At 41.3% G+C, this 24,666-nt stretch overlaps 1 long non-coding RNA gene and 1 pseudogene across 1 annotated transcript in view, besides 1 other annotated feature; one reads left to right on the top strand and one right to left on the bottom strand.

Moving 5' to 3' along the window:
* Positions 1–24,666, bottom strand: part of Gm12610 (predicted gene 12610) — a 223,442-nt gene that overhangs the window by 67,964 nt on the left and 130,812 nt on the right. The window contains exon 6 of the long non-coding RNA NR_132431.1: positions 1,208–1,305. This is a non-coding gene — a long non-coding RNA (predicted gene 12610). The remainder of the gene's footprint in view (positions 1–1,207; positions 1,306–24,666) is intronic.
* Positions 5,955–8,498, top strand: Gm12608 (predicted gene 12608; annotated as a pseudogene).
* Positions 21,554–24,247: an enhancer, noted in NCBI's record as "VISTA enhancer mm10". NCBI's record gives its function as "enhancer in: heart[4/7]" and the evidence as "EXISTENCE:transgenic organism evidence [ECO:0001131][PMID:17130149]".

The following is a 24,666-nucleotide window of genomic DNA, read 5'->3' as shown; positions in this document are numbered from 1 at the left end:
ACACTTATGTGCTTGGATGGAAACTTATACTACTCACCTTAGCCCTGCTGTCTGTCATAAAACTCACTGAGATTTTCCCACACCTATGTTCACATTACTATAGTTGCCTAATTCAGATAAACATACTCTCACTCGTGCAAGCACGCATGTGCACACACACAGTACAGACCAATCTCGCTGATAAACATAGACAAAAAAAAATGTCAATAAATGCTGGCACACTGAATTCAAGATTACATCAGGAAGAACATTCATTATGACCAAGTTGTCTTCATTTCACAGTTAAACATAGATATATCTATTATTGTTATCTAACAAATACATAGATAACAATATGAACCACATTATGATTCAAAGATAGAATCACAAAATTATCTCAGTAGATACATACAAAAGCCTTTGACAAAATTCAACATCCCTTCATGACAAAAGTCTTGAAGGGAGCATATATCAACCTAACAAAAGCTATCCACAACAAGCCTAAAGCCAATGTCACACTACCTGCTAAGAGCAAGACACATTGTCTAAACCCCTATTCAAAATAGTGTCTGGACTCTTAGCTAGTACAGTAAGACAAGAGAATAATATAAAGTGATATAAATAGGAAAAGATCAAGTCAAACTATCATTATTTGAAGATGTCATTATTTTATACATGTGACATTAAAGACTCCATCAAAAACCTCAAAGAACTGATAAACCCTTTCAACAAAAGTAGTGGGACACAAAATTGAATGATTTCAGCACTATTTTCTCCTTAATATTAACTGTATTAAACCAATACATTTAATGTGCAACAGTAATGTGCATTATTAATCTCAAAGGCTTAATTTAAAAATTAAGAACAAGTGTAGTTGTACTATAATATAAAAAGGAAGTTGTGCTCAGTTAAGGTTTGTTTTCTTTTTTTTTTTTAAAGCACATTCTTATAATATTTCTTTGTTGTTGTTTTTTTAAGATTTATTTATTTATTATATATAAGTACACTGTAGCTGTCCTCAGATACTCCAGAAAAGGGCATCAGATTTCATTACGGATGGCTGTGAGCCACCATGTGGGATTTGAACTTGGGACCTTCGGAAGAGCAGTCGGCACTCTTAACCACTAAGCCATCTCGCCAGCCCTAAGGTTTGTTTTCTTATAGGATTGTAAGTTTCTTCTATATTTTTTTAAGTAGTTGTATTCTCTTTTTTGGAACCATAAAATACCATATTGAGTGAGGTAAACCAGATGCAGAAAGACCAACCCTGCATGTTCTCTCTCAGCCGTGGTTCCTGCTCCAGATCTTCCGAGGTGAGTATATAGCCTGGAGGAACAACAGAATCCAATCCAACATTAAGAGACTGTAGATCAGGAGTGGAGCTCTAGAGAAGGGAATCATGGGGATTAAAGTGATATAAAGGGGAAACGGTAAAAACAGGAAATGGGGCTTAGGCAGGGAGCAAGGAGGGAGAACAACACAAAGAGAAGGTGGAAATGGATAAGACACACTAAGGATGCTTGAGAAAGCCCTAGTGCACCATATTATTGTACAGGTACCTAAAATCACATAAAATACAAATAGGTATATGTGAGTATATATAGGTACATAACTTAAAAAACGTTATAGCACTTTGAGTAATAATACTCCCCACAAAAGCCATAGATAATCAAACAAAAACTGCAGAAACCTCCTTTCAAGTTGTTCATTGGAGTAGCCCAAAATACTCCCCAAATAACTAGGCTATAGCTTTTCTCCTAATTACCACCTAGTGTTGAAGGTTATCCCCTGTTGCTGAGGGCACTGCATGCTTCAGACACAGAAGTGAGAGGCAGTAAAACTGGAAATGACCTCAAAGCCCCCTCCCAGAGGACCAGCTTTCAAGTAGCAGAAGATGCTATGCAAGCTGCCAAAGGAAAGAAGCAATTCATTTCATTTATTTTTAGGCAGCTGTATTCTTTTTGTGGAGCCAGGAACTATCATATTGAGTGAGGTAATTAAAAGTCTTACCCAACTGTGACATCTATGAACTCCAGCAATGACCAGTCCAGCAAGCTATTCCTCAATGAGCAACAGTAGTAATTATGCCTTGGCAGTAACCAAGAGCTATAAGCCCCTCTGAACAAGAAAGAAATCATGCCTGGTACTTTAGCCCTGGTCAGCTTTATTTTTTTAATATGTCTCTCTGTATTAGACGTGTGGATTTTTAAAATCTAGAACCAAAGTCTTTAGGTTAAATTTTAGTCACTTCAGAGTAGCATTACACCTCTGCGCTTTTCAGTTTCTTCATTGGTAGGTTAAGGGTAATAGTTACTACAATCTAAGGTTGCTCTTAGGATGACTAGTAATGCATGGACAATGCCTATATCAGCCTCGGCACCTTGTAGAGACAATGCTTTGGTCTCTGTAGTGGAAATGGTAATAACAAGGACAGGAATATAGAGGAAACCCCAGAAGAGGTGTATGAGACCCTATCACTGTAAAGTTTTGTTTCCTTCATCCTGCTTACCTACATAGAAACAATCATTAGAATGTAATTTTAATATTTTAAATATTAATGGTAATGTTTTTAGGCAAGAAAGTAAGCTTGGGCAGATTCTACTCTGGCTCTGCCCTGCCCTTTATTTATACACTTGGGAAATCACCTTTTGTCTTCCTGTGTTTCATTTCTCCAGTCTGTAAAATGGGAAGGGAATGGCCTAGGTTCATAATCACAGAGCCCTCCACATGCTAAAAAGAGCCCTCCACAGGCAGTGATTCATTGGGAAACACTTATGATTTCCCATGTTCTCTGGGTACCTATACATCTGCTGCAAGTGGCCAGCATAACACAAAATATAAATGAAGATTGTGGCCCTTTGACTCGCAAGTCAACTAAACACATGAGGGTAGCTTATGCCTATGCCAGAGGCTGACTTGCTTTTTATAAAATGCTTTAGCTCTGAGAAAGCAGGACTCCAATGTGATCCTAAGAAACTAAGAAAAGAAATAAGAAAAGGATAAAAACAAGGACATTCATGTGTATGGAAAATCTATAATAGAGATTGTTATAAATCTTATTGAGGCCTCACAATAACTTAGGTAAAAGGTTTTATTGCCCATATTTCAGAGATGAATTCCTCAGAGAGGTTCAAAGTTAGTCCCCAAGACCACAAGCTATTAACTTCAAAAGCAGGATTTAAGAAAAGTTAGCTAAGCACAGTTTCAAGTTCCAGATGAGATCTGAGCTCTACTGGAACTGGAACATTTTAACTTAGCCACTGAACTTCAAGCATGAAGTGCTCTCTGCCTGAGTAGTGTTACCAAGGCCATGTGTGGTAAGGGAATTCACTTTATTATGGACAACTAGCCCATAGAGGGCGTATGTCCTTCAATCATGACTGGCGCAGTCTGGCAAACATCTTCAAAGCTTTAATCCAAAAACCTAGTATTTCAAAGGTGTCCTGCTGTGACCATTCTTGGCAAGTCTACTTGGGAGTTGACTGAAACAGCTCAGCAGCAGTGTGAGTTCTTCCACACCCACAGAACAGCAGAGAGAAGGATCTGAGAAATGGACACTGTTTTCGGAAGGCATTTGGGAAATGAAGAATGCGACTTTTTTTCCCCTCCTGTTCCTCCCCTTTTTTCACCAACACACTCCTGGGCTCCCCTGATTTGATGGATCACAGACCAAGGGCACGTGAGAGTAAAGTCAGCAGGGTATTCACCGCCACCAAGTTCTCAGTCACTGGACTGGAACATACGTGCCTCTTCAAAGGAAGTGGCGTAAAGAGGAGAGAGCAATAGAGCTGCAGTCTTGAAATCCAGGGACCTTTACAGTGTTTGGACAACCCCATTAAACTAGAATACTTGACCTTGGATAAGCAAAACCATAGTTAAATGTTAAAGATACAGGTCCATTATCTTCACTGTGGTCAGAATGGACACTTTCTATATGCCACGTAAAGAATAAGATGCATTATTGACTTAGGGGCCTCACGACTTTATGAAGTAAGCACGATTATTATACCATATTCAATGAGGGAGCTGAAGCACAGAAATGTTGGGTAACTTTCCAAATGTCACGGGGGGTGGGGTGGGGTGGGGAAGGTGGAAAGGTGCTGGGATAAGAATTCTCACTATCCCAGTGGCTACACTCCAATGCTGGCACGTCCTCAGGTTTCTCTGATTGCCTCTGGAAGGCAGCCATAGTCTCGGTAAGTGCCAATAAGTGACAATTGTTTAAACAAATCATTTTCATGAATTCCCTGACCCATTTAAGCAGTTCTATATTAATCAGCTGCTGTGATGAAAATAGGCACAGGACTGGTGGCCATACTGGTTAATTTCAAGGACAGTTGCTTGCTGCTGGGTCACAGACCACACAGGTGGAACTGCTATGTCCTAGGATGCCTGGATTTAGGGGATCAAGTTTCACTGTTCTGATACAAGGGTCTGACTGTGACGTGTGTAGCTATTAAGAAGGAAAGGTGGAGAAACAGCCTAAGCAAGGACTTGTACCAATTTATTTCAGGGGCACAAATCCACCCTCTTAAAACCTTGAAGTTCTTTCTTCCCCCCACCACCCCCCCACCCCAGCATTCCTCCTCTGCAAGTCAGAGACTGATAAGGAATGAGAACAGAAAGGCACGAGCCTTACTGTCTCAAGTGGCTTATTGGCATCTCTGAAATTTTCACACAGGGTGGCACCCGTTGGAATGGTTTATACCCTTCAGAGCAATAAAAAAAAATTGTATCCCTCCTCCCTACTCGGTGAGGCAGGAAACATACTAAAAATATCTTAAAAGAAATCTCCTTTGCTCACTGTCTCTCTCTGTCTTTGACTCTCTGCCTTTGTCTCTCTCTGTTCCCCTCTCTCTGTTTCTATTTCTCGCTGTGTGTCTCTGTGTCTCTGTGTATCTCTGTCTCCTGTCCCCTTATCTCTTTACTTCCTCTCTGCTCAACCTTCTCCCCTCCCCTCTCAAGCACATAAGGTGTGACCCATTACTGGAGCCCGTAAGATACGAGTACAAGATTGGACTGGAAGATAAAATGGGAAAGGCTGTTGATAAGGGACCTGAGGATCCCAGCTGGGGTGCTAACCCCGCAGTGAAAGACATCTGCCACGGAGACACAACCCTGAGAGTGAACCATTGCTCTTCCATCATCTTGGGCAAAGCTCCTTGGGGATTACGGTTCTGGTGACCTGTTACAAGCCTCAGGATGGCCAGGAGGAATAGATGAGATCACACCCAGCAGACCATCTGTCAAGGCTCAAAAAAAAAAAAAGCAGTATATTCTCTAAGTTTGCTCTTGCCTCATACAAACCAGAAGCTGCCCTTGATCTTTGGACCTCTTCCCAGGCCCAGGAGAGGTAAAACTCTGATATTGCTTTGGGTGTGGCCCCAGCCAGCCTTGTTAATAAACATTCCTTCCTGTTTCTCCACAACGACAGAGGAGGAGGGAAGCAAGGTCCGAGGACAACAGCAGAGGTCATGCCAGGCGCAGAAGCAACCTGAGCTAGAGCTGAGTCACTCCCTGGTTTTTGTTGTTGTTGTTGTTTTGTTTTGCTTTTTCCTATTTGTGTGGTTCATTCTCTGAGACCAATCACCCTGAGATTAGAGATGCTATGAACTGTAACCTGCCTCTTCCTGTAACTTGCAAATGGGTGAGCAATTTCCATTTTTGTCTTCCCTGTTTTACTTTTCTCATAGCACCAAGAACTTAGTCTTCATTTTCCAGGTGAAGTCTCCCACCCCATTTTTAATTCCCACATCAAAGGAACACTGTACTGGTATACTTAACTTTGTGTCTACTTAAATGCCATTTTAACGGGCTGTTCAAACTCTGTGACTACTTCCCTAGGTTTTAGACTAAAGTGGACTACATTATAAATGAGCAGAATGTCATAATATATAACACCAGTGAAGCCTGAGCTCTATATGTGCTTGGCATGCATGAGGTTCAACTTCCAACATACAAAAACCAAATTTAGTCCTCACTGGCAACTGAAAGCCTGCCTCACTATGTGCGCTCCCACCACTGCCTCTCAGAAGTGCTTCGATTACCCACAGTCCTTTGCCAGATGAGACCAGAGTCCTGCGCGCCTGGCTCTTCCTCTCACTGGATCCTATGCCAAAGATGTAAAATTTGGTGTGGATGTTCGAGCCTTAACGCTTCAGAATGTAGACCTGTTAGCAGATGTGCTAGCTGTTACAATGGGGCCAAAGGGAAGAACAGTGATTATTGGACAGAGTTGGGGAAGTCTCAAAGTCACCAAGGATGGAGGTCACTGTTGCAAAGTCAACTGATTAACAGGAGAAATACAAAAGCATGAGAGCTAAATGTTGCCAATAACACAAAGGAAGAGGCTGGGGATGGCACCACCACTGCCACTGTTCTAGCATGTTCTACTGCCAAGAAGGCCTTTGAAAGGATCAGCAAAAAGGCTAATCCAGTGGAGACCCAGAGAGGTGTGATGGTGGCTGTCGATGCTGTAATTGCTAAGCTTAAAAGAACAATCTAAACCTGGGACAACCCCTGAAGGAATTGGTCAGGTTCCTTCCATTTCTGCAAATGGAGACAAGCATTGGCAACATCATTTCTGATGCAATGACAAAGGCTGGAAGAAAGGGTGTCGTCACAGGGAAGGATGGAAAAAAATCCCTGGATGATGAATTAGAAGTTACTGAAATGAAACTTGATAGAGGATATATTTACCCATATTTTATTAATATATCAAAAGGTCAAAATTGTAAATTCCAAAGATGCCTATGTTCTGTTGAGTGAAAAGAAAATTTCTAGTCTCCAGGTTACATTGTGCCTGCTCTTAAAACTGCCAATGCTCATTGGAAGCCTTTGGTCATCATTGTTGAAGACGATGATGGAGAAGCTCTAAGCACGATGGTTTTGAACATGGTAAAAGTTGGTCTTCAGGTTGTAGCAGTCAGAGCTCCGGGGTTTGGGGACAATAGAAAGAATCAGCTTAAAATATGTGGCTATTGCTACTGGTGGTTTGGCTTTTGGGGAAGAGGGAGTGAATAAATCTTGAAGATGTTCAAGCTCATGATGTAGGAAAAGTTGGATAGGTCATTGTTAACAAAGATGGCACCCTGATTTTGAAAGGAAAAGGTGACAACACTCAAATTGAAAAACGTATTCAAGAAATCACTGAGCAGCTAGGCATCACAACTAGTGAATATGAAAAGGAAAAGCTGAACGAGTAACTTGCTAAACTTGCAAATGGGGGAGCTGTGCTGAAGGTAGTGAAAGAACCTAGTGGGGAAACCCCCACTCAATTTCTGTTCGGCGCACACCCAAGAATCACGAACAGACGACCACCTTGATGTAAAAGCATGAGGTAGTTTAATGACAGAGCTCCGGGCCGACACATATCTCCCGCAGGAGACAGAGGTGTTGACCACATGGTGGAGCCATAATGGCGGAGCTCCGGTTCAAAACGTATCTCACGCAGGAGACAGTGGTTTCAACCCTGAGGCTTGGAAGCTAGGGACTTTTATAGAAAAGGGGTGGGGCTGGAGGAGGAATTGGCACGGTTTCACATGATTGGTTCATTTAAACATTAACAGACTCTCAGAAGGGCGGGAGATAGGGAGGTACCAGGCCAGTCAGGACAGGTAACGATGGGCCGGCCCGGGCATGTCCTGGCCTGTTGTGCTATGTTTTTAGCCCCTGGTTTCAAAGTTCACAAACAACTCTTTGGGCTTTTTGACATATATTACATGAATCACAGGTCTCAAGTTTTATTTCCTTTCAGTTGGAGGGACAAGTGGTGTGGAAGTGAATGAGAAGAAAGACAGAGCTACTGATGCTCTCAGTGTTACAAGAGCAGATGTTGAAGAAAGCATTGTTCTCAGAGAAGGCTGTGTTCTGCTTCAGTGCATGCCAGTCTTGGATTCATTAAAGCCTGCTAATGGAAATCAGAAAATAGGTATAGAAATTACTAAAGGAGCACTCAACATTCCTGCAATGACTATGCAAAGAATGTAGGTGGGGCTGGAGAGGTGGCTCAGCAGTTAAGAACACCATACTGCTCTTCCAGAGGTCCTAAGTTTAGTTCCCAGCAACAGATGGCTCACAACCATCTGTAATGGGGTCTGATGCCCTGTTCTCAGGCGTCTGAAGAAAGCTACAGTGTACTCACATAAATAAAAATAAATAAATAAATCTTTTAAAAAAAAAGAATGTAGATGGTGAAGGATCTTTGATAGCTGAGAAAATTCTGCAGAGTTCCTCAGAAGTTGGTTATGATGCTACACTCGGAGATTTTTTGAACATGGTAGAAAAGGGAACAACCGTTGCTCCAACAAAGACTGTAAGAGATGCTTTACTGGATGGTGCTGGGCAGCCTCCTTTCTATCTACAGCTGAAGCTGTAATACAGAAATTCCTAAAGAAGAGAATGACCCTGGAATGGGTGCAATGGATGGAAAGGCAGTGGGTATGGTTGGTGGCATGTTCTAACTCCTAGAATAATGCTTTGTGCTTATCAATGAACTGTGACAGGAGCTCAAGGCAGGTGGGGGGATGGGGTGGGATGGGAGGTTCGAATCTCTAGGACATGCCAGAGACCTAGGATAGAGGAGGCTCCTGGGAGTCTATGGGGGTGACCCTAGATGAAACTCCTAGCAGTAGGGAATATGGGGCCTAAAGTGGCCACCCTCTGCAATGACTTGATGTGCCAGGCTGGGTTGGTACCCAGGGGGGCTCCCCCTTCTCAGAGGAGAAGGAGAGGGGAAGAGGAAGGGGCTTGTGAGGCAGATGCTGAGAGGAAAGAGATGTAAAGTGAATGAATGAATAATTAAATAAATGGAGAAAAATAATGAAAAGGAAAAACAACAATTCACTGTGTTGAGCATGGTGGTGCATTGCCTTTAAGCCTAGCATTCCTGAGGCAAAAACAGGTGGATCTCTGTGAGTTGGAAGTTAGCCTGGCCTACATAGTAAGTTCCAGGCTAGCCAGGGCTACTAAAATCCTATCTCAAAAAGAAGAAATAGAAGAACACATTGCGTTCATATTCATCCTTCCTAACCCTCTCCCCCTCCATCTCCTGGTGACTCGGAGGAAATGTTCTAGTCACCACTGCATCCTATTTCCAGAAAAACATCTGCTCAATAGCAGGCGTCCAATAAGGCGTCCAAGAAGCAGCCCACAGTCATCACACCTACGTGAAGCTCTTGAGGAAACTCTGATCGCCTTTAGTCTTATACTGCATTGAGGATTCTCATAGAATTATCTGGTTTTGTGATATTCTCAGATGGCTGTAAAATAGTAAGAACAGAACAATCTCCTGGACTAACTAGTCCAGTCTTAGGAAGAGACCAGAAGTTTAAGAGAATGTCATATCCGCACTAATGCCTGGATAGTCCTGTACACACTTTCTGTAATAAGGCATGACTGAAAGGGGAAAGGCACTCAGCAGGGAATGTGAGCAGGAATCTGAAATGCCTGGATCTCTGAAGCCCAGGGTTTTATTTTTTAAATTTCCAATGAATTTTGCGTTCCAAGGCATGAAGCCTCTTGGTTTGACTTCATTTACAAGAACTTTCGTTTCAGATTGTTGGAGAAATAAATGAAACCTCCAGGAAGATGTGCCCTGTTTAGCTTGGAAAATCACCAAGAATTCCAAGTGCATGTGGCATGATGATAACCATCTAGAAATGACTCTGGAGGGACCTTAAGGAGTGAAGCCTCTCCTGGCTCTCTCTCTCTCGCCCTTGCCCTTACCACAGAAAGACTCTGTAAAGTGAGAACAAAAGTAAACTCAGAGGGAGATGTGGGTAGGTTTTGAGGAAAAAAATAGCTAAAAGTTTTATTTTTCTGCATCAGTATCTCTTCACACCATTTTCCCTTTTAAATTACTGGGTTGTTTTTGGTTGTTGTTTTCCTGTCAGTATGCTAGATGTAAAACAAACAAAAAGCATTGTTAAGTCTCCCTCACTCTCAAGCTAAGAGACCAGAGAGTGACCATACAATCCAGTCTTCTAGGACCACTCTAGCCCTTCGATACTGTCACATAAACGTTTCAGAGTCCTTCTCATCTGGACAGTCTGTGGCCATTCTAAGGAATGTGTTCTCCACGTCCCTCCCCTTAAATGGACTAGCAGGAACCCACCCAACCAAGTCACAGGCAATTAATATAAACCTTCTAGCTTAGCTCCACACTGCCAGGGCAAAAGAATCCTTGTGACTCAGAAGAGTTAGTGTCCAATTCATCCATTAGGAAATCACAAGCTCTGATGCATCCGAATCACATCATGTGTTCACTCTGTTTCTACAGTCTGGAGCTGTAATCACCATTTGCTAGGCATTGAATCCAAATCAAATATACATATATTTATGATTTTCTTGGTGATTTCCCAAGGTAAATGGGGCACATCTTCCTGGAGGGTTCATTGTTTCTCCAACAATCTGGTGTGTGTGTGAGTGTGTGTGAGTGTGTGTGTGTGTGTGTGTGTGTGTGTGTGTGTACGCTGCTGCTGAATCGCTTTGCTTTGAGGACTTTAGTCATCATTGCCAAACTTCCTTGGAATTTAAATATTACAATCTTTTTTTTCTTTCCCACCATCTCAGTACTGCCGGAATATATTTAAGGCACACAAAGATTAGACGATTTAATACTTTTAAGATAATTGGTCTAAGACTAAAGAGGAATATGTCATGGGTGATTATAAGAGAATTTTGACCTAAGTATGAGGAAAATTTATTATAAATTATCAGAAATAGCTGTTAGTGGGGGGATGGAGGTGACAGTAATCAATGTCTAAAGTTATTTTTTCATATCTAATGCTACATTCATTTCAAAGCTTTTTTTAGGGAATGAAAGTATTCCCTTGGAGTGAGACAACAGTGATAATTCCATTCCTATCTATATTCAGAACATTTTGCATTCTTTCTTTCCAGAGTTTATTTACCCAGAAGTATAACAATAGTTGAGGTGCCTTTCATCCCATCCCAAGCCACAGTAAAGGACATTTTCTGCAGGTCATAAGTCATTCAGAAACTACAGAGACTACCATTCCATGTGCTAATGGGATCAACTTCCTCTTCCTTCCCATCCATTCTCCCCCCATCAGTCGCCCCTCCCTTTAATCCTGAGGGTGGTGCTTCATGTTCGATTAGATTCAGATGGTGAAGGTCTAATTATGCAACCTTCCTCTCTGGTAGAAGAATATCAGCAAATTATATCCTGTTCTGACAGCTCTTCCAGGAAAGGCTGTGTGGTGTGGAATGGGGAGCAGTAATGTGGAAACACAGAGTGCAATGTGTGTGTCTTAGCTTGTATACTGGCCCCACTGCCCTGCATGGGTTTCCTCCCTCACGGGTGTTCAGGATCTTTTTAAGAGGACTCTATTTTTATTTTTGACTCATCAGAACAAGTGAAAAAGAAAGTTGATATTTTAAAATCCAATGTTGTTTAATTTCAACCAATAGAATGCATTCATTGTAAAAACAGTAATTTAGATTTTACTATTCTTTCAGCATCCTCCAGTGTGTGAGATCTTGTAGTCACAAAAAAAGATACATTTGTGTAAATGAGTTGAATATACAGGATATTGTTAGATTTAGATTTAAACATAGACCCAGTGAAGTATTTATTATTTTCTGTGTCTAAGTAAGTGTTTTGCTTATGCGTATGCAAGTCTATGCAGCACATGTATTTCTGGTGCCTGTGGAGGCCAAAAGAAGGCACCTGATCTGCCTGGGCCTGGAGTTACAAACAGATGGGATCTGCCTTGTAGGTGCTGGGACTTGAGGTCCTCTAGATCTTCTGGCCAGTGCTTTGGAAGGTAAGCCAGTGCTCTTAACAGCTGAGTCATTTCTCTGATCCCGGGCCCAGTGAAGTAATAAAGGTAGATACTACATACCACATCTGACCTTTCAACAAGATTATCCCCTTGGGTGTCTCCTAATTACATTGTCTCTTCAAAGTGTCTTTTTCTGGTAGAAGAAGAAAAAGAGAGAATTAAGAGAGATACATAGTATCAAGGAGAGTCAGAGAGAGGAAAGCACAAGAAGAAATTGAAGGTTGAAGGCCACTTCTGTTTTATTAAGGCAGGGTCAAGAGAAGGAAATGAAGCACCTGCTAACCTGGGAACTTTGAACAGGAACCAAGGTCAAGTCCAGGAAGTAGCTGCAGCTCCTGACCATGCATACTCTGCCTAAGCTTCCCAAAGATAGGTCAGATAAGGTGGGTATTCTAGGCCACTAAGTCTGTGATTGTTACACAACAAAAAAAACAAATAAACTGATTTTCTGATTCTAACACTATTATCACCGTACTACCGTTGTGGTATGATGATCTTAATCAACTGACACTTAACCAATAGAAATAAACAGCAGCAAAAAGATGTCTGAAGGCTAGGCAGAACTGGCCCCACCCCTCACCTGAGCATCCAGGGAGAGCTGTCCTGAAAGCTTAAGAGTAGGAGAGTGGGCTCCACACCTTGCCCAAGAACCACAGTAGAGCTGGCCCTGATTACATGAGGTGTGGGTGAGCTGGCCTGAGAGTATGATCATGAGAAAGCTGGTCCTGTCATTCATCTGCCATGTGGTGTTGTGAGTGAGGTAGAGATGTCCCTGCCTCTCCTGCCACCTGAGCAAGCAGGAGAGCTGGCCCTGTGGTCTTGAGACTGGGAGAGCTATTCCTTCCTGTCCCTCACTAACTACAGCATTTGGGAGAGCAGGCCCTGTCCCTTGCCTGAGCAGCGCAGTAGAACTGACTCTTGTAGAGGAGGGAAGAGGTGAGGGGGTGTGAACCAGTCCTGAGGGTATGAGAGCAGAAGAGATGGCTCTGCCTCCTTGTTGGCTGTGGCATTAGATGAGCTAGCCAGGATAGTACTGGAGATAGTACTCTTCCTAGTGGTGCAGGCACAGGAGAGCTGACAGGCTGACCAACTCAGATACCACCCAGGCCCACATCTGGGGCCTTGAATTGGCCCTACATCTACCCCATCTATGAGCTGCTGGGGCTGTGAAGGGGCTCATCCCATAGATCCAAACCTTCAAGATCTCCATCACACAGGGCAACAAGATATCCAAGAGGAGTCCTGATGAGACTCCAGTATTGATAGTATAGCAGAAGCAGAGGCCTCGAACCAGACCATTGCAATAAACATTTGTAAGCAAAAAAGGTGTGGACAAAATTGTATACTATAGGACACACGACAGCTTCCACAGTGAGATGTTTGCATTTACAGGGGAGGTTGCGAGAGGTGGAGGGTGGGTAAGAAGGGACAGAGAGATGAGTGGGGTTGGGTGCATGATGTGAAATATCACAAAGAATCAGTAAAAAGTTAAGTTTGTTAAGTAAATTTTTATTTTATTTTTCTTTCTTAAAAATGTCGTCATGTGGTGGGAAACTCTTCTAGCCACAAGACTCATCCAAGGTTTTCCAGGATGCTGCTTACCCATCTGACTTCCATGTTTGTCCTTTTCAGGTCATAACCTGGACTGCAAAATGCCAGTTGTCCATATTATCTGCTAGCATATCTATTGTTGAATATGTGAATTAGTACTCAAATTAAATTGTTCTACAAGCGTTGCATATCTCTAACCATATTCAGCAGGCTTAAACAAAATAGCAAGACAGAGAAAGATCTGTTTTACTGTGAAAGCCCATTGCTTTCTCCTGTCTACTCACAGCTTTAGAGGAAAAACTACTACAAATTTAAATCAAGCATAAATGAAAAGCAGAAACTGAAAGAGCAATTTTTACATTTTGGCAGCTGATAACGTGTAAGGAAAAGATAATAGCATGAAGTGTGAACTTGCTCGTCTATAATTAATACTTCACAAGTAGAACTATAAGATACTTAGCATATAATAAAATAAATGGCATTAGTAAGTGTGATCTTTATTGAATCTCTGCTTCTTTGGCAAGTGCCTTTAAATCTCTATCAAAACCTTTCTTTAAAATGAAGGAGCAATAAATACTGGGGTTAGATGTGAGTAGTCTGAAGACAGATGTCTGAGTTCAAACTTCGACTCCACCACCAGCTCACTTTGAATTTAAGCAGATTGTTCATAACACTGGTCCTTGCTTTCCCCGTGTGTCCTAAGAGAGGTAGGCAGATAGACTATACACACACACACACACACACACACACACGTGTGTGTATACATATGTATGTATGTATGTATGCATATATATATATATGTATATATATGTGTGTGTGTATGTATATATATATATGTGTGTGTATGTATATATATATATATATGTGTGTGTGTATGTGAGTATATATATATATACATACACATACACACACATATAGCATAATCAGTGATTAACCCATTGGTGGATTCATAATTTGATAGCATTTCAAGATTCAGAAACTTTCAGAGATGGTTCCTAAATGGAAGAAGGAGGTCACCAAGGACTTTGTCCAAAGTTTTCTTCTTCTCCCTCACTCTCTCCATCAACCTCTGCTTCTCCATCCCTCTCCCCCGCCCTCTCTCTTTTCTCTTCTGATCTCTCTCTCTCTTTGCAGAAACTAAGCTTCTCCTCTGGGCCAGTTCTTCCCTGTCATGATACTCTGCCACGCAACTGCCCCAGAAGCAGAGATACCAGGCAAAGCATCACCAGAGCCTTTACGTTTGTAAGCCAAAGACTAAATCTTCCCTTTGTAAAAGGCTGTTTTTCTCCCAGCCCCAAGATCCCCAAAATAATGACTCAGCCTCAAAATATATTTACAACTACCTAAGCCATCCATAGAGCTAGGCTCTTTCCCTGACTAGCTAATAATTTAAAATAACCATTTATACTAATCTATATTCTCTGCTCAGGTACCATAGGTCTGTTTTCCTCAATCCGTCCCCCAACAACTCTTCCCCCATGCCCCATTCTATCCCAGAATTCTTTCTGCCTACTGCATGTCCCACCTTCTATTCTTCCCTTTATTCTAGTCTTCTATTCTATTCTTTAGTTGACAGGCGATGCACCCATACAATACACAAGATATTCTCTCTACATCCTTCTTTAAACCTTCTTTCTCAGGCATTTGTCTCTACAATGAGAAACCTAACACACCACCATGCATAGGAATGACCAAGGCCACATGCCCCATAACAGTAAAATGCATAATACAATAGGACCAACCCAATCAAGACAAGAGATTGCCATAAAATCCCCCAACTGGATATTATCTACTGACAGCAAGGAACTAAGTTGTATACATGAAAACTGGAGAGTCTCAGAGTAAACTCTCAATAAATTAAGTTTAAGAAGAATTTATGCTATAGGGTTTCATTTACATCAGCTTCAAAAAGAAGCACAGTTTAAGAGCTTATCTTGGAACACATACACATATGGGAAACTAAGGCTAACCAGGTAACAGTCTGAACAAAACTCAAGGCAGACATTGGTTCCAGAGCTAGAAAGAGAACTGGACTATAAGGAAGGCACACTGAGGCATTGAAGCACTGATAAAAATGTTTTAAATTAGTGCTACGAGTGCAGTGTTTATTTTCAGTTTTTTCCTATAACACTTACATATATAATATGCCCCCTATCTAAATAAATATTTATAGTAACTAAAGGCCATATTTTGAGAGAGCAAGATTGACAACAGTGTTAGCATATTCTAAGCTCTTGACTAAAAATGAAGTGCATAATGATGGTGTCATAGCATGCAGACACTAGAAGAAGAAAGCACAGAGCACGTCTCTGTCTCTTTATACCATTGTGTTCTGAGACTTCTGGAAGTGCACATAAAATTCGCAGTCTTGTCCAAGAATATATCCTGGTGTAGCCAGCGTGGTGGCACACGCCTTTAATCCCAGCACTTGGGAGGCAGAGGAAGGTGGATTTCTGAGTTTGAGGCCAGCTTGGTCTACAGAGTGAGTTCCATGACAGCCAGGGCGATAGAGAGAAACCGTGTTTTGAAAAAACAACAACAACAACAAAAAATCCTGGTGTGTTTCACACTTTACTCAGTACAAGAAAGGATACTTGGATCCTCAGTCACAGTTAAGATTCTACTTGATCATGCACCGGTGATAAGCTAGTCCAAAGAATAATGTTCTCTGTTGCCTTAATACCAGAGAATTAATGCAACCCTCTAAGGAAAAGAGTGACCAATTCATAGCTGTAGCTCAGTAGATAAAATAACAGACCAGATTAAATGTCTACTTCAACATATCCTGAAAATACAAGAATGTAGAATTTATGAAGTACCATAATATCATATCATTTAATGATTAACTTAGAGGGGAAGAGACAGGATTTAGGGAAGTCAGTAAGTTTACTTATCATAGGAAAGAAGGGTGTTGTTGGCCGAGTTGTCAGGGAATTGAAAGATTAAGTACAGAAGCTATAGAGACTGTTCAGCAATTGGCATCCACCCGGCAGAGTAGAAGGGGCACTGGATGGGAGTGGAAGGGAAGTGGCTAAGATAAGTTGGGCGTGGGCATGAACATGGGCACTCCTACACTCCATTATCCTTCCAGGACAGCCACAATTCCAATCCACTGGAGTTCTCCAAGAACAAAGGCCTAACAGACCATTTCTGGAGTGAACTTTAAATGAACACCTTTTGGGACAAGTTCCTGGGAAGAACAAAAGTCTGGAAAATATTGAATAGAAAAATAAAAGTCCCACTCTCACTTACATCTAACGTATTTTTATGGGCATATATTTCTTTCTCTTAGTTACTCTAGTCTTGAATCATATTATCACTAGACCATCTAAGGCTGAATATACAAGACCTCAATACATACTCAGAGAAAACTTGTTAGACGCAAAGTTGTTGGGAAATTTTTGAAAGCGACTTAAATAATTCTATTTACCCTGTCAAACCGAGATAGACAATTACTCCAAAGAAAAATGGACCAACCAGAAACGTCTCTGTACAGACTAATCTCCACAACCCTTATGTCACAAGGACAAATAAATAAAAGCTTGGAAAGAACCTTTATTTCAGGTTCTTATCAGGTTGAGCCAGCTGATAGAGAAAGTAGGCCTTATGAGTGAACTCTTGAACCAGGAAAGAATCCATGCAAAGTTTCTGTCTGGTGATGTGACCTGAAAACGTGTTTCCATTGCTTGCATTATCTTTATGACTAACAAATGATTGCCTCGGATTTGCTCTGTATGCTTGGAAACTAGTTATATATCATTGAGACTGTCACAAACAAGAGATCTCCTTCCTAGGGAAAAAAAAGGAAATTAATCTCCTGGGTACAAGGTTTAATAAAATGAAGAGAAATTTAGATTGTCAAACTGTGCTTTTCGTTTGATTAACTTTCAGAGACTCTGAAACCCTGCTTAACAGCTAGAAGGCCTTCTGAGGGCCACCTCGGTAGGACATGCCTTTAATCCCAGCACTTAGGAGGCAAAGACAGGCAGTTTAGCTCAAGTCTGATCTACATAATGAGTTCCAGATCAGTCAGAGCTACATAGTGAGACCCTGTTGTAAAAGAAGAAAGAGGAGGAGGAAAAGAGGAATATGAGGAGGAGGAGGAGGAAGAGAAAGAATAGGAGAAGGAAGAAGAGGAAGTGGAAGAAAAGGGAAAAGGAGAAAAGGAAGCGGGTAAGGAAGAGGGAGAGCTCGTTCTGAGTAAAACCTAGGCTTTCTTCTAGCATTTGTACCCTAATCTGTTGCTGCTCTATAGTGCTGGTGTAGCCACGACAAGAAGCAGTAACCCCATGAGTCAGGCACTTGTCTCCATTCACTTAGTAAGTAGGCCTCATTAGAAATGTCCAACTAATCCCTTTGTGAATTTCTAAATCTTAAATATGTTCAGTTTTTTCCCCTTTGTATATGAAAAAGTTAAGTTGCGATTGTAGCATAGTATATTATTTCTCTAAAAGAATGATTGAATGTGCAAAGCCAAATTCAAACTTCTGCAGGTTTGAATCTTGCAGGTCTGTGACCAAGCTGTATAGTATGCCTTGCTATAGCTTGACTAGATCATAACTGCAGAGACTGTCACTATGAAAGGCTAACACAATGCCTATAAGTAACCAAGTAATATGCACAGACAAATAATAGAGCAATTATCATAAAACTCCATGCTCAGATGGGTTATTATCAGAAATACTGGATGAAGAATCAACTATACCTAGAGGAGATATTTAATAAACAAAACAGCTCCGTAGCACAGTGGGAAAGGCAGTGGTTTATTCAAAATGTGGTATTAGAACAAAGCAAAATTATTTTTATATGAATTATGCCCAGACAATGGTAGTGCATATTTTTAATCCCAACACCAGGAGGCAGAGAAAATCATATAGACCAGGCCAGCCAGGTCTACAGAGCAAGTTTCAGGACTTGGGTCTCAGACAAAGTTACAGCAGCCTTTCTAGCATCTGAAATTACCTTAGTTGAATTAACTTGAAAAGATAAACTATCAAAGTCAGAAAACCTAGACACTCCAGGTTTCTGGTTCAGGTGTTTGCATGTTTTATTTTCCTCATTAAGTTAAGCCATCAGACTGTTTTGTTTCCTCTTGTAAATGTTTTCTTTTATTAAAAATAATTATTATCTATAGAATGGATTAAAGTGAGCACTTTCTATGACAGGTTTTATGTTATAAATTATGCTCTGTGAACTTAAGAAAGCCTAATAGCTAATTCATAATTACCTTGAGAGTAGAAGTTTTGTTTCTTAGACACTGACCTATCAATAAACAGATTCCTCTATCTGAGATATAAAATGCCTTACCAAACAGCATACATTCCTGCTCTACCTTACTAAGTGCATATTACAGTCCAAAAGAAGGTCGCCATGAAACTAAATGACAAGGTCAACAGAGATGCCACGTGGAAATATCCCGGGATACCATAGCCTGATACCAATCTCTAGTACTAGTTGGAGAGTAGAATACCAAGCCATTGATCTGCTGCAAACTGCAGGTGCAACTGGAGGAGTGGGTGGATGTCAGCGCAGGAGAAAGCTGTGCTACGTCATCCTCCGAGGCCCTTGATGTGGAAGGAACAATCACCACACACACGCAGATCATTGTGATCCCTGTTCCAAGGACCTGGGGTGTGGGAAAGGAAGTGTGGCATGGAATCTGAAAGCTAGATTTACAAGGTAGGAGATCTGAGAGCTTCAAGTGGGGAGGGTTTCCAGCATTTCAGAGAAATTTGTTTTGTTTGTTTTCAGTCTAGACTGAGAGTACAAATGCCTAGGAAATATGCTTGTGGCCAGAAGGCACCCTAGGGTTGTTTTCTTTTCCACTCGGAGCCCTGCTATGATGTATATGGGTTATGGTGTACGTATGCAGTACGTACACTCAGAGATTACCTGTCACTGCAATGGTGCCTCTAACGCTCTATATATCCACTCAGCAGTCTACATGATTGCCACTAATTTCCTTGAATGTCCTCCTTATCCGTACTGTACTGGCTCTTTACTATTAGATGGTTTTGTTTAGGCTAGAGCAATTGCTACTGGCAATTAGCTGCTGGCAATCTCGAAGCTATATTCAGTATAACTTTCTGAAGTGCAAGTTTAAGCACAGGTTTACCCTGCTGAAAAAAAAATTTAGTGTTCAGTTTAAAGGTAGGCTATTCTTATATGGTTCTGATTTTTAAAAATCATTGCCTTGATTCAAATCCTGCCTTTGAACAATAAAATTATGTCATTTGCAGGGAAGTGGGTAGAATTAGAACTCATCGCCTTACAGAAACCATCCAGACCCAGAAAGACAAATATTACTTGTTCTCTCATATGTGGAACATAGATTGTTGCATACAACTTTAAGGTTCCCTGTCTTTGTTACCTGACAACTAGGGAAGTTTTCTTATCCTTTTTGATCCTGAAGTTCCTCAACTGATATAGGGGATGTCAACAGTCAATCCTTCATGCACTTACTGTAAGGATTCTGTGGCAGACTCTAGATAGTTGGGAACTATGCCCACATCACGTAACTTTGAGATACTATTGTTTGACCAACTTATCATCAGCTACAAATGCATATTACAATCTACCCTTCATACTCTCCAGCTGTCTGCCTTCCTTCTGGCCAACCAACAACCTCAATTCTTGTACATGAGTTGAGATTTGTACCAGCCTCATATACCAAGATATTTATATACTTTATTTAATCTTTAACAACTCTAAAATACTAGTCCTGGAAACTGAGACTAAAAAACTGACCTTATATATGAGAGAGCATGGAGATGAAACCAGTTTCCAATACTCCAACTATATTCTTACAGCAATGTTACTTTTATGCCAATCAATTTCCTAAATATTTGCATTAAAGCATTTTAGTCTCACAAGATTTCTTGAACCTTGGAATGTCTACATTCAGAGAAAGACTCTATGCCCATCCTGAACCTAGACAGGACTTCACAACCACCCCAGCTAACTGACTCTAGTACAAGCAAGGTTATACAACATCCAGATGCAGGTTACAAATGATAATACAGCTCTGACTATCTCACTCTTTTGAAACTGCACTCTAGGCAATCTAATATAGGCCACATAATTTTTAATGCTACCTGAAGGTCTCATGCTTGAAGGACCAGTAAAGAGATCACATCAAGATACAGAGGAATGAAGAGGCTCAGCTGCTCAGATGTTCTTTAAGCAATACCAACAGGCACTTCATGCAACAGAGAGGAGCTATCTTAACCAAGCCTGGCCCACATTGCAAAATGCATGAGCTATGCAAATTCTCCTTGTTATTTAAGCCAAGAAATACTGAGAATTTTGTTTCTCAATAATAAAATCCAGAAAGGCTGTAGAAACCTCTAATATCAGTTACTCACTTTCTTGCCCCTTGATGGTAGACCTTGGCAGTCTTCACATGTACAGCCACCTCTACATACAAAGCGTCACCAACGAGCACACCCAATATCCCTCATTTAAAGAGCCATGAACTGACTTATGTCTGTGGATGCCACAGAGTCAAACAGCTTTCCTTAAGTCTATAACTGGATACTTAAGGACTCAAATATAAAGTCAAAATGTCTAGATTTATTCTTTGTCTCCTAGCTGCTATTTCATCTGTCTAGATGTCTGTTTCTTCTGAATGGAGTTACAGTGAAACTTCCATTTGAACCACAATGCAGACATGTATATACACATTCTATGAAAGCTCTTAGATTTTAAATTAATCGCTCTAGCATTGCTGTGATGCAACAGTAACAGATTACATGAAGAAAAAGGATTTGCTTCAGCTCATGGTTTCAGGGAATTCAGCCCATTGAGGCAGAGGCAGAAGCACTCAGCTCACACCATGGCAGGCAGAGACAGCAACAGAAGACTATCATGGAGAAGAGGCACCTCAGTGACCCACTTTCTTCAGCTAAGCTCCAATCTCAAAATCTACAGAAACTTTCCAAATATTGTCATCAGTTGGAGACTAAATGCTCAAAATGTGAGCCTATGGGTACATTTAAGATTCAAATTTTAACAGCATTTGACAGGAGTTTTTATTCTGTTGTGGTATATATTAAAATATTGGTTATATTGTATATCAATTTTTTCTGTTTCTTTGTGTGAACTATTAGTCTTTTGGAAAAAAATAAAAAATAAAAAAAACAGCAGTAAACCCCTGATACCTGATGCTTTGGATGTGAGAAAATATAACTTTGAATGAATAGACAAATAGGTAAAGGGCGCTGAAAGAACACGCCATCCTTGTAGGAGACGTCACATGGAAGAGAACTCAGGCTCATGGGGAATTTAGAGTTGGTGGTATGCTACTGTCCCCATCCTATCCAAATCCTGTCTCTTTCTTAGTGACATTACCATTCCACATAGGCAAAGCTTCAAGACTGCCTTACCCACAAAACCATACAGCTTTCTTGGGCATCTTTAAGAGGACAATGGACAGTCCAAATCAGATGGGCTGGGCTGTGAGGAAAGCCACTGCCACCAATGTCATATAGATCCCCTTTCTCCTTCTTGCCATTTACAGCATGTTATCTGGATGCCTGACCTTGCCAAGCAAAATCTAGTTAATCTTTACAGTGCCATTCCCCTTTATGGCCTCTATGATATGGCAGTGCCATATGGTGGCAGTGCTGTGGAAAGGACTCTGCTCTTAGCTGGTGAGCAGGCTTGTGCTGCACTAAGCAAATAATCTGCCTCTTGCATCATCCATCACATCCCTGCTCAGTGGAAGACACATCCACCTCTACTAAGGACACGAGAGAAGAGGCTCTACCATAAGTTTCTACCTCAGTATACACATGTGCATATGAATTCTCACTGAAAGAGATGGCAGACTGGAGATATTGCTGCTGAGTTGCAATACCTGCTAGTGGAGCCCACTGCTGTCACAGACCAGCAGTACCATTCAAGGACACCTTGATCTCAGTATACAGAAAACTCTCAGTCCACCAATCAGGTCTTCAATCTGTTCTCTAGGTTCTCTAGGTTCCGCTGACTAAAATCCAACAAGCTGGCCTTAGAAGCAAATGCGGGATCTATCTCACTGTTGCTGTGATTACAGGTTGTGTGTTTCTCGTAGCTTTAATCATGCCTACATTCTTTCTCAGAAGGAGCTGTTTGAAGCCTGCAGAATGCTGAGGTTTGGACACATTTCTGAGGTAGCCACCACAGCTTCTGATTGGACAGCCACTCTCGGACCATGTAGGCCTTTTGCTGTTGACTCACCAGAGGGCAGCAACTTGGCAGCTTGATGTCAGCGTGCAAGAATGTCAGGCTGCTCTCTCCAGGCAACCACCCTCTGGCCGCCAACAACTCCACACTCAACCAAGAGCTGAGCAAGGCTGCCCAGGTTTACACTCTGGCAAACCCCCTGCCTGGGCTTTTCACTGCCCTGGATTTCGTGCCACAGCAAAAGAGAAACAAAAGCAAAGGAACAAACAAAAAGCCCACACCTTAGTTCACATCACTAAACCCTAGTTGTGACGGGAGTGTGTATGAGACTGGGTATGGTTGTCTGTATAGCTCTCTGCAACACACACACACACACACACACACACACACACACACACACACACACACACTTTTCCCAATAGGAAGCACTAGAATGCAGGATGTAATCTGTCAGGATGCATAAGTAAGATTTCTAAATTATTGAGCATATAGAAATACGTGCTACTACACTCCCGAATATTTGATTTGCCTCAAATTCCTCATAGCTCTGACTACTCTGACTGAAACCTTCACTTGGACTTAGGACTGTCTGTGAAGTGTTTTATAATCCCATGACTAGATTTTTTTTTAGGGGGAGTGGCTTCCTGGTGCTCATGTGGCATGGCAGAGTTGTCAGAGAGCATGCAGCCTGGCTCTGTGTCTACTCTTGAGCATTACCTAGATTCACATCTTCTGTGATCTTAGTAGCACCCCCTCATTCAGGAAAAAAAAGAGTCAGAGTCATGTGTCTACATTCATTAAAATGCCCGTGCTCACAGAGTATTTTCGATGGTTGTAATTTTAGTCAACTGAAAGCAGTAAACCTATTAAAAGATCTATGGATCCATGGCCAAGGTCAAGCAATTAACCACATTACACAGTAAACCAAGGTTGAATTAGTGATTCACAGGAACTAAGTATTCCCTGACTCAGTTTGCTAATGTGTGGAAGTCCAAAGATTAAGGTTATTTGATTCTTATAGCAAACCAGGATTGAGATAAAAGTTCCCTCTTTGGTCTTGTCTTCATTTCATTTCTTTACCCTGAGGAATGGCTACAACTTCAACTTCTCCATTCTGTCTGTATTTTCTAGAACTGTCCAATCTGGCTAATGCAGTGGGTAGATCACCCCCCAAAAATATTTCCATATCATAATCCTCCAAGTTTACTAATATGATTTTTATATGAAAACTTAAGAATTAACTTAAGATGAATTAACTCAGTTAGTCACAGTAGGCAAGAAATCCAATAATAAATGTCCTTATAGAAGCACACAGAGAAGAGGCTGAGAGAAAAGAGATAGCAGAAAATACAGTGAGGTAACTTCCAGATGAAAACTTCCTGAAGACACTGGAAGTTCAGAAAATTCTCCTATATAACCTGTGTGGATGGCAAGAGCCTGCTGATATCCTGACTGAATTTACCACCCCTACAACTCTGCATTGATTTCCACTGCCTTAAAGCCATGGTGTTTGTAGACACTGGATGATAGATACAGAGAAAGAATCCATTACAAACTCTATGTCATGTAAAGAATAATGCAGGCAATGCAGGTCTAGGTGGAAAAATGATGCTATTAATGTCCTGCATGAATGTTCATGAATCAACGAGTCATGGTACATGATTGCAGGAAGCCTGTAGTCCCCAAATCCAGGAGATGTGAGCAAGACAGCCATTAATTACAGGGCCAAAGTCCTTCCCACTCAAACAAACAAAAAAGGAAAATAATGTAATTAATTAATTATTCAGTATGACAACTGACAAATTGAAAGTCAGGTCAATAGCAAAAAAATACTAGCAGGTTCAGCAAAAGCAGTCCTGTCAGAAAGCAGTGCCCATCCATCATTACTCCTGCTGACAGCATGGCTCAATCTGGATAAATCTTGCCTGTTTTACTGACCTGTTACTTTAAATTTCTTGGAGCTTAAGTGTTGGTTCAAAATCCAAACAGGCAAATGGCATTTTGTGGGCCTGACCAAACATACTTAAGTGCTGAGATGTAACCGCAGTGGCCAGCTGTGGTTCATGAACCAACTGACCCTTTAAAAAATACTGACAAAGTACATGACAGCCAGGAGTCCCTCAGCCTCCCCTTTCACTCCCACTCTCTCCCACTTACCCTGTGG

Source organism: Mus musculus, chromosome 4 (genome assembly GCF_000001635.26).
Source record: "Mus musculus strain C57BL/6J chromosome 4, GRCm38.p6 C57BL/6J".
In the NCBI taxonomy this organism is placed as follows: Eukaryota; Metazoa; Chordata; class Mammalia; order Rodentia; family Muridae; genus Mus; species Mus musculus.
The sequence above is the reverse complement of the archived record's forward strand: the minus strand, read 5'-3'. Positions and strand labels throughout refer to the sequence as shown.